The sequence below is a fragment of the Cajanus cajan genome, chromosome 1 (assembly GCF_000230855.2).
Source record: "Cajanus cajan strain Asha chromosome 1, NIPB_CcT2T_4, whole genome shotgun sequence".
Taxonomy (NCBI): Eukaryota; Viridiplantae; Streptophyta; class Magnoliopsida; order Fabales; family Fabaceae; genus Cajanus; species Cajanus cajan.
Window position 1 is genome coordinate 33,111,535 of NC_138517.1, and position 15,061 is coordinate 33,126,595.

The window sequence follows — 15,061 nt, forward strand, 5'->3', positions numbered from 1 at the left end:
ATTTTAACCTGCAGGAAAAATTAAAAAAAAAATATTTAAATTTATAAGTTTATTATTTTTAAAAAACTTCAAGTACAACATCGATTGAAAATAAAATAATTAAAGAGTATATAAGTTGGGACAACACTTACCCTACAAGTTGATTTGTATGGTTGAATGTTACGCTTATAATCTACAATCTTAGAATTTAAAAGATTATGTATCACATGTTGGAGGCGTGAAAACAAATGTTTCGGATGAATTCATTGTGAGCATTTGAAAGTTAAAGAATTATTGATAGAATTTATACTAATTTCTTTAATTTTTTCGTAAAAAAATATTCCTGCAAAATTTCTTGCAAAAAAATTTACAGGAAACTTTCCTGCGAATTTTTTTCGCAAGAAAATTTATTGCAAATTTTAAAATTCACAAAAACATATTATTCACGAAGGTATTATCTGCAGATAAAATGTCGTAGAAAAATTTGTAAGAACAACGTTTCCTACGAATTTTTGATAAAAATTCGTAGGAAAAGTCGCATGTAATAAGAGAAATTCTAGTAGTGCAGAGATCTACGAAAAAAATCACTAATTTTCAACATAGTCAAGGGGAAACCATCTATGAAGCCTGGGAGCGATATCAAGGATACCTTCTTGCTTGCCCACAACATGGGTCCAACAGATGGCTTACAATACAATTCTTCTTTGAAGGATTAGATCAACAAAGTGTCATGATCCTTGACTCTATTGCTAATGGTTCCTTTATGGGAAAGTCTATTGATGATTGCCTTGCTATTTTGGAAAACGTAGCTGCAAATCAAAGCCAATGGAATAATGAAAGGGATAATACAAGCAAAAAAAGTACTCCAGGAAGATATGAGGTCAACAATGTGGATTTGTTACCAGCAAAGTTTGATGCTCTAAGTCAAAAAAATTGACAAATTGGAAAAGCCAAGCTTGATTTGTAGACCTAGGAAGAACTTCAATTCTCCCATCATGCTCATTTCAAACTCAGTCTGCATCAGCTTTGAAAAATCCTTACAGAGAGATTCATTAGTAGTACCAAAGATGATATCGTCTACATATATTTGTACAACAATAAAATCAGTTCCAAACTCTTTTCTAGAAAGATTTGTGTGAACTTTGCCTCTCTTAATTAACGTAATTTTCAAGTAAAAAATTGCTTAGTCTATCATACCAAGCTCTAGAGCTTGTATCAGACCATAAAGAGCCTTTTTGAGTTTGAGAACGTGGTTTTTGAAATCAAGATTTTTAAAACTTGGAGATTGTTTAACATACACCTCTTCTTCAATGATTTCATTTAAAAAGGCACTCTTCATGTCCATTTGATAAAGCTTAATATTTTTATGAGATACAAAAGCTAACATAATTCTAATAGCTTCAAGCCTGAAAACTGGAGCAAAGATTTTAGTGAAATCAATAACTTCTTGCTAAAATCAATACCTTCTCCTGTCACATGTCACAAGCATCCATTATCGAGGTACCAGTGTGAATCCTTTGGCTTTCCCACCAAGGATATATGAAACAAAGACTATTTGAGATTTTGGTACTAATATCCGCTTGGGTCTTCTCTTGTTAGTTCCATTTCCCTTAGTTTTTCTCTTGCCTAAATTGTTACATTCATATCCACTGGCTTTATGAGAAAAAACTTTGGGTTTGGCCTAAGAAGTCTTGAGACTTGGATCAAAACCATGACCAATTTTGTCAAATGGAATCTTTCTATGTTTTAATAGGAGATTTAGTTTTGTGGATCCATCAACAAACTTAGTTAAGTCCTTCCTGAGTTGCATATTTTCATTTTTCAAGATTTCTACCATATATAGGAGGAACAAAACTAGTGATCTTGTTGTTGAGACATAATATCTCTTTAGCATCATCTGATAGTTTTCTCTTGAGTTCAACATTTTATTTTTCTAAAGCTTTATATTTTTCTTTTAGTTTCTTGTACTCAAGTGAAATCATGTGAGAATTGGCTAAGAGAGTCTCAAAAGATATTTCATCATTGTCAGATTCAGATGAATAAGAGCTAGAGTCAGAATTTACCTCTATATCAATTGTGTCTAACTCAACGTCTACCATAAGACAAATGTTGGCAACTTCTTCATCTAAATCGTTGCTTTCATTGTCAAGATCCTCCTAGGTGGCCATGAAACTCCTTTTTGTCTTCTTTTTGTTAGACCACATTTTCCTGAGTAGTGGATAGTTTGCTTTTAGATGTCCAGGCTTATTGCATTCGAAGCAGACGATGTCCTTGGCCTCTAATTTACTGGCCTTTCTTTCTTTCTCTTTCTTCCTATGTAGAATACTCAATCTTCCATTCTTTTTCAACATGTTTTTAAATTTCTTGGACATTAGAGAGATTTCATCATTTGTTGAGTCTTCCGAGGTAGCATTTGACTTAGATTCAACTTTTAGCACTTTTCTTCTTTCTTTTTTTGGGCTTGTCTCACTATTTTTCAAGGCAATACTGTCTTTAGCCTTAGGTTGATCTTTGTTATTCAAATGAACCTCGTGAACACAAAGTGCTCCAAGAAGTTCATCAAGAGTGAGAATTTTTAAATCTCGTGCTTTAGAGATGCTAGTGGCTTTGGGTTCCCAGACTTTAGGAAGACTATTTAGGATTTTGAGATTATTTTGAGCTTTTGAAAACTCACTACCCAAGGATTTTAGTCCATTTAGAATAGTTAGGAATCTTCCAAATATTTCATCAACGGTTTCATTCTCTTTCATAGAGAATAACTCATAGTGTCTCTGAAGAGTGGCAGCTCATATGAGTCTGACATCCTCAGTGCCCTCATGAATTATCCTGATAGCATCCCACATCACTTTTGTAGTAGACCAGTTGCAAAACTTATTGTACTCAATTCTACATAGAGAACATGCAAGTATATATCTTGTTTTGGTATTCTACTACAAAATGTTGTAATCTTCCTGAGTGTATTGACTCTCAAGCTTAGTTACCTCAATGTCACCTTGGGTGATGATCCCCAAGAGTTGATACTGGGTGGATTTGATGAACATTTCCATCTTGTTCTTCCAATATGGATAACCTTCTCCATTTAAGGCTGAAGGCCTTGTGAGAAAATCTTTTTCTGGTAGGTACTATCCTTCACTGTTTCCCATTTTGGATCTTTTCCTTTGGCACTGTTAAATGTTCAACCCCATCAAAGGCTGAGCTTTGATACCAATTGTTAGAGAAAAAGATACACACTAAAAGAGGAGGTTGAATAGTGTATATCAAAAGCTCAAGCTTTTTGAGGTGTAGTGAAGTGGAAAAAGTTGTAACATACGAAGTACTGGAATGTGATCAGATGAAGTACTGAAAGGAAACAAATGAAGAGACACAAGTATTTTATATTGGTTCATCTCAAACCCAAAGACTACATCCAGCTCTCAATACAACCAGATTGTGTTCCTCTATCTTGTACAAGATACAAGTATTCTTTACACAAGCTACTTATGGTTCAACACTAAGTATTCTTTGACCAAGCCTTTCCAGGCTCAAATCCAAGTATTCTTTCAACAAGCCTCTCGTGGCTCAAACCCAAGTATTCTTTCAACAAGCTTCTTTAAGCTCAACACTAAACATTCTTTTTGCACAAGTATCTCCAAGCTCAACACTAAGTATTCTTTTGCACAAGCCTCTTCAGGCTTAACACTAAGTATTCTTTTGCACAAGTCTCTCCAAGCTCAACCCTTACAAATAAGATTTCTAAGAGTTACACTTATAGCTTCATCTCTTCTAGACGTGATCTTATGAAAATACATCACGAATTTGAGTACAAAGACTATATACAAAATTTATAATGAAGATCTTCTTCGTAGTGCTTCAACTTCAATTTTTTGAATGTTTGATCAATTTGAACTACTTAGTGAGTGTTGAACTGTACAACGCTTTTTCTTAGTATATGTATATTTTGAAACTATCACTATTAATTTATAGTACGAAGGTTTGGTCCTTATATAGTAACTTCAGAGAAGATGACCGTTACAACAACGTTCGATTAAAACGTTCAAATTTCCTCACAGGTTGTTTCATCTGTCTTCCTTGCTGATCCTAAAGATTATCGTTGATGCATTAAATTCTTATCAATGAGACGTATATCTCTTATCTGATCTAGGCATCTACTTATCATCATTTCCTTCCATTTTAAGTGTAGTAAAGAAGTGTCAGCAAAGAGCAGTTGGGGCTGGTGTAGAGTAGTTGGGGATGGTGTAGAGCAGTCTTTTTGAGTACCTTTTTTGTGATATCTGGGATCTTGCTAATTGTTTCTCATGGACATTTTGTCTTTTTCCTCTTTAATGCACTTCAAGAGTTTCGAAGTTCCTTTTTATTCAATCTCCTAAGGAATAATACATTAAATGAAGTTCATCATTAGTCTTATATATCAATGTTCATTTAATGGCATCAGATGGACTATATGCTTCTTCTGATTTCTTCCATCTTGCAGATGATATATATTTTCTTCATAGGTTGTCTGATATGTTTTATCTTTGAAAAGTGTTGGTTTTTGCTAAAAAAAAATATTTTGTTTGTCGTCATTAAAACTTAAAAGAATCATCTATTGTTTTAAAACAAGATTTTTTATTTAACACATTACTTCTACCATGCTTAATTTAGTAGAAAATGATGATAAATAGTTCACAAGATCAGATAAGAGATGCACGCCTCACTGAATGGCATTTGATGCTTGCATTAAATGCATCAACAACAATCCCTAGGATCAACAAAGAAGACAAACGAAGCAGCTTGTGAAGAAAATTGAAAGTTCAACTCAAAGTTGTTGTAACAGTGATCTTCTCTAAAATTACTATAAAAGGATCAAGCCTTCAAACAACATAAATGAATTACTCTATTTAAATTCTCCATCCAAACACACTATAAAGTTGTGGTGTAGTGTCCATTTTCACTATGGATCTTAGGCTATTGCATAATAACACATTGCAATAGTCCCATAGCTTCGTATACTAGTGAATTTTAGAACCCTCAATATTTTCTCTTGCTTGTTTAAGTGATCTATATATCATATTATCCTCCAAATGCACACCAAAATCTTTTGTCATCAAGTAATAGGTTTCACCATGACTAAGATTAGGTTGTTGTCTCAACCTTGTTTTAATGTCTTGAACATCCTTGAACAATTATGTTCATCTTTCAATGTCTCTATCTAAAAGTTATAAGTGAGATAGTTGTATGAATATAATATCTCCATTGAGCATTGTTTAGAAACACATTTTGTCCTTTATAGCAATCGGAACAAGATGACGAAAATAAATTAAAAACATGAAATCGTCACTGATATTTATTTTGAGGAAAAGCATTGAAAAAAGAACATAAAATAGATTTTGAGTTTGAGAGACATATAAAGAAAGAAATAACACTCTACAATGTTTATCGAAAATACAGTTACCTTTAATTAATTAAGCAAACTACTTGTAACTTTTAAAATATCTATCTCACCCTAAATTAATCAAAATTAACTATAACAATCAAATATATTTTATTTAACAAGTGTGTATTTTATTTTCATGAATACTAAAATTATTTATTATTATTATTGATGTTGTTATTATTAATATTAAGAAAAAATGAGAGATAATATTATTTGTAAAATTTACAGAGGTGTACATCCAAGACCATTTATTCAAATATTTTAATTATTACTATTATTATAAAAGAATTATAAAAATTAATCAAAGAAAAAATTTGAGTATACCAAACTGTCGCACCTTGTATTTTCAAAATTTTGAAAAGTTAAAAGATGTTGCACTTATTTAAGTCTTTTTCGTTTTAATAAGTTCATTTATTTAATTATTATAAAAAAACATTATTATAAATTTTCAAGAAAAAATAAAATTAAATGTTGAATAAAATATTTCTTAAAATTAAAATTAAATAAATAATATATTTATAAAAAAATAAGATAGAACATACTAACTTCAAGACGACAATTTATTACGACATCTCATATGCTTCTTTTGAGCTTTTCTAATAGAAAACTCAAAGAAGAAAAAAAAAGAAAAAAAATTAATATTTTTCATTAGACCTTTAAAAGATATCGTATCTATTATTTTTTTAATTATTATAAAAGACATTATTATGAATTTACAAGAAAAATAAAAATTAAACATTGAATAAAAACTAAAAATAAAAATAAAATTAAATAAATAATATATTTATAAAAAAAAATAAGATAAAAGATAATAATTTCAAGATTATAATTTGGTATCTCACATGCTTTTTTCGAGCTTTTCCAATAGAAAATTCAAATAATATTAATGTTTTCCATTATACCCTTAAAAAATTTACTATATATAAGTCTAATGATTTCTTTAGTCTTAATTTTAGATACGCAATTGATGGGATTTTTTTTGTGTTTTTGAAGTCTTGGAGTCTTGTCTATAAGGGAGGGAGGAGGTGTATGAGATTATTGTGAATGAGATGCGAATAGGCCAGACATTAAATAGGAGCCTATAACTTGACCTCCTTAAAGTTTGATCTGAACTGGCATATTTAATAAAAAGACCAAGTTTAGAGTTTTAAAAAAGTCTATATATATAAAAAGGTCAATTTTAAACTTATAGAAAAATTTGTTAAGTCTGATAGATCAACCTATTTATTTATATAAATAATAAAAAAATAATAAATATTATTAAAAATATAAATAAACAAATAAATTTATAAAACAAAAATAAATCATCGATATTAAATTTTTTTTATTCAATTATTATTATTTTTACTATAAGTTCATAAGCTTACGACTTATGCATAAGTGTATATTTTTTATACATGGTTACACATGAAATGTTTTGCCAATAGAAAATGATTCAATTTTTCTCCTTTATTTCTTTTAAAACTTAAATTTTAATAATATAGAGTAAATTATATTTTAAAAATAATTTTATTAAATTTTAAAAATTAAGTTTATTGGCCTAATTAACATTAATAATTTAAATATATTTTGAAATAGGTTAATAGACCAGACCAAACTTTAAAAAGGTCAGACTGGACCTATAAAAAAAGTCTATGATAGATAATAGGTTAAACTTAAGCTTGAATTTTGCATAATAGGCTCAACCTATATATTCAAAACCTACCTTGTTCAGGCCTATTCTCATCCCTAGTTATGGATAGGGATGGCAAAAACATCCGTACTCGCAGGTATCTGCAGGTAAATCCTCTACGGATAATAAATAAATAGGCTAATTGGGTACCTACAGATAATGGGGATGGATAATTTTTTACTCGTTTATAACCGGCCGGGCGAGGCGGATATGATGATATTCATACCCACAAGTACCCGTTTAATAATATTTCTTAAATATCTTAATTATCCTTGTACCACATAACCCTAAAACTACACTCTCTCATCTTATTTTCTTACAAAAGTGAGGTTGATGAAGTTACCAACATGTGTTAAGCATGTTATAGAATTATGTTAGATGTAATTTGATTAATTTTTTAACTTTGATTGGACCAATAAGATTTATGTATTTTAAGTTATTTACTTTCATTTGAAATTATGAGATTGAATTATTGTAGTTTTGTGATATGAGACTTTTACTTACTTGTGAGATTGATGTATTTTAAGTTATTGATTATCTTGCATTTTTATTATTATTTCAACAAAATTAACGTTAAATACAAGTTAAAAATTAACATTGAATTTTTATTTTTATTATTTCAATGACATTAAATATAACCTTAAAATTATTTATAATATATTTTTTTAATTTCTTAAAACAATTATAAATATCCATGGATATCTATGAGTATTCAAGAAATTCATGAATATACCCGCTTAATGGATACTCGCGCGGATATGAGGTGGGTATGAGGTCAATTTTCATCTAGCCGGGCGAAGACGTGTTTACTATTACCTGTCCCCGTGGGACCCCATCCCTAATTGTGGACTGTTGAGACTTTTAATTGAGAAGGAAACAAAGTGAGAATTAAACATTTTTTAATAAATCACCGACTTTTATATTAATTTTCATCAATATGAAGATGGATTTTGATTTTCATGCTATAAACAACAATTATAAATCTATTGTCAAGCTTTTCAACAATGCAAAGAACACATTATACGGATAACTATATCAAAAGATGTGATATAATGAACTTATGTTGTTGGACATAAAAACCTCAAAATCTTCTCTCATTTTTCTAAGTTATTTACTTTGACAAAAGTGTACGTGCATCTCACTTATTTTTTTATCTCTTCTAATTATATTTTTATTTTGTATTTATTTTATTTTTTATTTTATCTTTATTTAACCCTTTTTTATTACTTAATTATTTTTCTTTCTAATTTCAGTATTTTTCATACAAAATTGGATTAATTTGTTCTAATTGTGTCATTCTTTAACAAATTAATGTTCCTCCCTAAATGAATAGTATAATCTTTTAAAACTTAATTGAATTCAAATAAATTTTGGAACTCCATCCCTATGACCAACCTCACTTCCTTAGATGGAGCTTCAGAATTAAATTGTGGGAAAATTGCTTTGGATTCAAACCATCTAATGAGCTAAGTGATTTCCTAAGTTCTTAGGATTGATATGAAAAAAAAAATTCCATCTTCATTGTAGTCACCTTCCTCATTACAAACATCTTGGACAAATTATTGTCCTGCAATGACGTGCCTTTCACTCTCGTCACCAACATTACTTCGGACTATCTGTAAATGCCAAATAGCTAATATATACATATTTGATTAATGTTACAACTAGCTTTATTAAAGAGTGTAAATTTTTAACTTATGATATTTTGCATAATAAAGAAAAAAAATTACAAATAGGAAGAAAGAAGCTATAGGGACCATTTCAACACTCACTAGCAACCACCCATGGAGAACATTTCCAAAAACACAATCAATTATAAAATAAGCCATTGACAGGAGAGTACCATAAGAAATCAAAACAACCATATAAATTTCTTCTAAACACATGCCTTTTTTAAGAGAACAAATTAAAATGTTAGTCAGATGTAATAGTGTCTCTTCTCTTCTCTGAAAAAATACAATTAGATTAGGGCAACAATGTGATTTATGTATACGATGTAGATACACATGGAGAAGAAGGGTCATGTACCACTCACGTTTTATCATGGCAATCTGGCACTTATTGGAAGTTAAGTTGACTTTGTTAATGGGAGGGATTAAAGAGATGGATGTGACAAAACGTTAAGGACTATTTATTATTTTACAATACTCGAGGGAGTATAAGTAAGAAAGAGATTGATGCTTTGAGGATCAAATTGATGGTTTATTAATACATTTGCTAAATAAAACATCTCAATACTTTAAAAACCTATTTAGCTAAAATAAAAGTAGATTTTAACTCATTGAAAATCCTTTTGGACTTGATGACTCTATTTAAATGAATATAAATAATACAATAATAATAATAATAATAATAATAATAAGTTTTTTAATTCTATTAAATTTTAGTATAAATATTTTTATATTATATACTAGTTTATATAGAGACTTTAATTTATTGACCAAAGTGTAAACCTAATAATCTATTTAGATGTTTGTTTACAATCTTATTTAATAGGTATTATTAAAAGTAGACTTTTAATTTGGCTTTTAGGTAATTTAAAAACTTTTTAAAAGAACAAAATTGAATCTTATATAAAAAAAAAATATTGAATAAACAAGTCAAAGTTTGTTTTGTGAAGTGAGACGAACTCCACCTTAAGTCCTTAACACGTGGAGTGAGACAAACTCAGACCTTATAAAGTCCAATATTTACTTGATCAATCCACTTCCATCCTAGTTGATAAATTTAATGGTGATTGACCTTTCTTCCTAGCTTTTTTTACCTCTTCAATTAGTTTATAGGTGGTTTAGTTTATCATAACAAGTTCACCAAGCCCACAAGTCAACGAACACAAAAATAAAATAAGAAAAATCTAAACACTAAGTGGAGGAAAGCTGTTGCTGACACAAATAGCTGGATTGGATATGAATTGCTTTGAAATGGCTGAGTTAAAAAAATTATATAAAAAAATTAATCATATTAATAATGTGAACTATTTATCAACATTATCAATAACTAATTTCTATAAATAAATAAAAATTGACTAATCATCTTATGACAATTATATATGTTTATTCATAAAACTTGAACTCAAAATTTTGTTTAAAAAGATTGAATCCAATACCTATCTAAACAACAAATTGTTAGTAGTCACTAACATGGCAAAACTAATTTTGGGACAATCTTGTTGGTTGTTACTGTATCTTGGTGGCTTTGACCCATACTCCAATTGGGTGTCATGTGTTCTAGAATACTATCATATATTTTTAAATATAATCTTAGGTCAACTACCATAGCCACCACACCATGTGGCCGTCGGATGATCATTGACTCATCCAACGGTGGGTGATTGTGCCTGTAACCACGATGCTTTGCAAAATTCAAATGCTTACGTAGTTCCACTAAAACGTTGAATACATTACTAATGTCAAATTAGAAAAGCATAATAAATGTCAAAACCAAACCTTCGTTGTCTAATTTAATTGAATTGGACCTCACTTGTTCTCCCAAACGATAAGAGCCTCTAACTATTCCCCAATTATTATACCCTTCTAACTTTATATACTAAATAATACAACTTTTGTGGTGCATGGAACATATGTACTAGCATATAGAATAAATTCTTAATTCCCCGGTCTTCAAATCATGTGAAACGTGTATTCTTGGTGTGATTTTATTTTTCAAGGGTTTTGTTAAGATCATTTAGCTTTTTTAAATAATTATGAATGAAAAATCATTAAAAATGTTACATTAAAAACAAAATTAAAATTATCTCTTTAAGATGGTCTTAGCAAAATCGTTAATTTAATTTTGAATTTTTTGACCTTTCAATTGAGAGTTTCGAGATATAATTTTGTAAGAAGTGATTTCTTCTTATAAATATTTTTTTTCATACAACCTAAATATTAAACTTCGAATCACAAATTTAAGAAGTATAATTATTTATTATCTATATTACACCACATTATTATTTATTTAATTCATGCATTGAAGTGACTAAAGAAATATTTTGAACATTTTTTTTTATAGTAAACACCATCATAACGTTTCTCTTTCCCACGGTTTTGTGGCTTTGACCTTGCTAAAGAAATCAAAAGGAGAGATCCATTTTACGTCGTTTCATGTAATGAATTATTAATGCTATATAGGTTAGTTTTATAATCGTATTGAGAATCCATGCTTAATTTAAAAAATTAAAGTCCCATGACTTGCTCTTTGCTTTTACACCGATACTTATCAAAAGCATAGTCAACCATAAACAAAAGGACAAAAGGAAAAAGATGCAAAGGCGAAACTTTCGATGAGAGCGTCCCGCAATAATTACCATTTACCCCTTCACTTCTTTTGATTTTATTTATTTGTTTAACTTTAATTCTATGGTGTCAAAAAAAAAAAGTAACTTTAATTCTTAAGAGGAGATATAATAAACAATAAGCCATTGAACACTAACCCATTTACACGTTGTTTTTATTTTTTTTTAGAAAGAAAGTTTTTAGATTTTGTATTTTTTATTTTTAACTGGTACGATTTACGATTTTTTTTTTTTCCTGAAAAAGGTCATTTGTTCCTATTTATCTTATTTAACTACGTAATTGGTCCAATAAATAAATAAAATTAATTTAAACATCGATTTTCAGCCCAACAAGAAGATCTTTTATAACATAGGTTAAAAATCGGTGTTTTAACGGTTGAGAAGACCCTTTTGTTATAGGATGTAATATTTGTATTGTAGGATTTTACACCGATATTTACTAGCATTTCTTTCTCTTATTAATATCATGAATAAAATCAACTTATATATATTAAAAAATATTATTTAATATAAAAATATTTTTTAAGAGTTTTTTCAAAGATTTTTAATTATATATTTAATTTAATTTTTATTTATCATAATTATTTATAAATTAAATTTTAATATTTTTAAAATAAATTATTCATAAATAAAAATAATATTACACTATAATATAAATTATTTATTATAAATTTAAAATATTACTTATTTATTTAAAAAATCTATTTATTCAAATTTTAAATATAAATTATATATTTAAACATACTATTTATGTGTATACATAATTTATTATGAATTTTAGTTATATATAATAAATATTTAGTTTGTGCATTGCACATGTTAAAATATAATTAGAATAAATAATTAATATTTTATCAAAGTTTAAACAAAAGAAAATAAATGACTAATAAAAATAGTGTAAAATAGTCTTTTAAAAATTCAATCAAATCATTTATGTACCTGCATAAGGGTACTCCGGTAATTTTGATACTCCTACTTGGTCCTCATCTTCCATGATGTATCCTAGGAAAAGAGTGGGGTACCTGCAAATGACACTCCAATGTTTAAGTCAGTCTTCGATCTCATAGATTTCAATGTTAATTAATCTGGTAATTATGAAAACGTACCTCTCTTTATTACTAATCACACTTATTTATATTAACCTTAATGGGCCTAGGTCCATGTGTAGGCCCATAAGAAGGTCCATTAGTGCTTGTCTGCGATAACCAAGTTAAGTAGGTTGTTGTATCGAGCTGAGGACTCCTCGGTGTAATTATATTGAGGAGTCATCGGTCCTTTTCTTATATTTGACCTGATACTCATATCCTCATCTGGTAATCCAATGGGTTTAAAAAAAAGTGAATAGATTATTAACCTTTCATAAAATTAAATAGGTTGATTAGATTTGACTCATTATTTATTTTTATTGTAATGCATGAATCGAATGAATTTACTTGTGAATGAATCGTGAAATAACCTGATAAGTCTCTATATTTATTATAGTCCAGTTACAATACAATGAAAATATTAATTGACTAACCTAGGTTTATTATACAATAATCACCTGGTCATTCATACATGATATGTGTGTATGTATGGCAAAAATCATAAAACAATTTTTGGGCATCAACAATAAAACATAGATCCTTTTATGGGGTTAGGTGTATATCCTATGCATATATACAAATACATCAACTATATCACTATGTGCAAAAATAAACCTAATTGTCGATCAAACATTTATACCAAAAACAATCTACATAAAGTAGCATCTCCAAAACTAAGTCATTGCTAGCATGATCTTCCACCAAACTACACAAGCCCACATGTTAATCCTACTCTGCTCTCATACCAATTGTGATCATTACAATCCCAACTATAAGGAAAACAAGTAAGGGTAAACTTATGAAAAGGAAATAACGTATACAACAACATGAAGTAACAACATAAACAACTTAAATAACAATAATCCTTTACACTACAAAACTTTAGCTCATCATCAACTACAACGCATACAACTTACACCACAACACATCTTAACAACTTTAGCATAACAACATTATCAACACAGACAACAATAAATAACTAATGCATCATCACACATATCAATTATACAAATTTCCTATAATTGAGGTGAACAATTTAAGTGACTAGACCCTATTGAATCACAACATTTGACCTATCACAACTAAGTTAGATATATACAACTTCAAGCCTCTCAAGGAACCTGTTTAATAACTTATTTTGATTTCTCAAGTGTCACCACTTAAACTAGGAAATCTAGCACTTTGTCAAGGTAGAACAATTTAAAAATATGAACATATCACAACATTAGCTAGCAACACTAAGCTACCTGTGAGATTAGCCCATCGACTATTCTTCTAATAACACACCTCTCCAATACTCAATTAGGGACTGAGTCCCTAATTTTGTACTTTACTCAATTGGTCACTTTATACACATATGTCTCGACCTTGCCCACATAAGAACTTCACATAAAACCTAGATGAGACAACTTAAAATAACTACTCATTCAAAAGTTAGCTTACTTACTAAACTAGGCTCATATAGCATCACAACTTATATCCATACAATGAGATATTTTAATTTTCAAAACATGTTTCACTCTCCTCTAATTTTATGTATCTCAACAAAAACATGTATCTACACCACATGTCAAACAACTTAATCAATCATAATAACATACAATTATACAACATCATCATGATCTATCAACTTACAACTTGATAACATAAGCATCATTATATAGTATATCAACAAGAAACATCATGAATTATCATCATACTATCTTCATCATACAATTAAGTCATCATTTATTAATCATATAATAACTTAAACATCATATTAAAGACATGTAACTCGCATCAAACACCATCCCCTAGGCGTCTAACACCATTAAGACAAGGAGTTTCTTGTCTCATCCACGTCTAATATGACTGAGATAGAGAGTCTTTCATTCTCTCGTGCCTATAATAAATGACACGTCAAAAATTAAAATAAAATAAGCAAAATGTATAGATCAAGTGACTCTTTTAAAACTAAAATAAAATATAATAAAAACGTGAACAGACAAGAGAAATAGAGGATACAAAAATGGGAAAATTTTCAAAGATAAGAAACATTAAAACCTATAATAAATTTGTAAAACTTTGATTGTACGTTGGATCGGATCTTAGACCTGAGTCGGTGGGAGTATTTTTTTTAATAATAATAAGTTATAAGAAAAGCAAGAGATTAATGTTAAAAATAGTCATAAGGTTTATGAGGAAAATTAACCGATGCAAAGTACAAATTTTTTAGATATATATTATTTTCTTATGTCTTTACTATAGTTAAGACATACTCTCCATATTTTTTATTATAAAAAAATATTTTACACATTGAAAAAAATTAATTACTTATATTAAATTTTACTAATTCAATAACATATTTTTAAGATTATCCTTATTTATATAGAAAAAAAGTAATGCAATTGAAAACTTATATTAAAGGTGTAATATTTTGGAAAAGAAAATTATTAAATGAGACAAGAATAATTAAAATTTATTTATATTTAAGAAAAAATATATTTTTTATAATAGTGATCAGAGAGTAGTTTATAAAAAATTATTGATCTCATCTTATAATTTGAAGAAAATATTAAATTATTATTTTTTGTTTGTTTTTATTAAAGATTGTAAAAATATATGTTTCTCTCTCACTT

The 15,061-nt window shown here is 28.5% G+C and overlaps 1 non-coding gene across 1 annotated transcript; it reads right to left on the reverse strand.

Annotated features, from left to right (window-relative positions):
- Nucleotides 1-548: 548 nt before the first annotated feature.
- Nucleotides 549-654, reverse strand: LOC114916410 (small nucleolar RNA R71). Its single transcript, XR_003804860.1, has one exon. It is a non-coding gene; the product is annotated as a small nucleolar RNA R71 (small nucleolar RNA).
- Nucleotides 655-15,061: the final 14,407 nt, after the last annotated feature.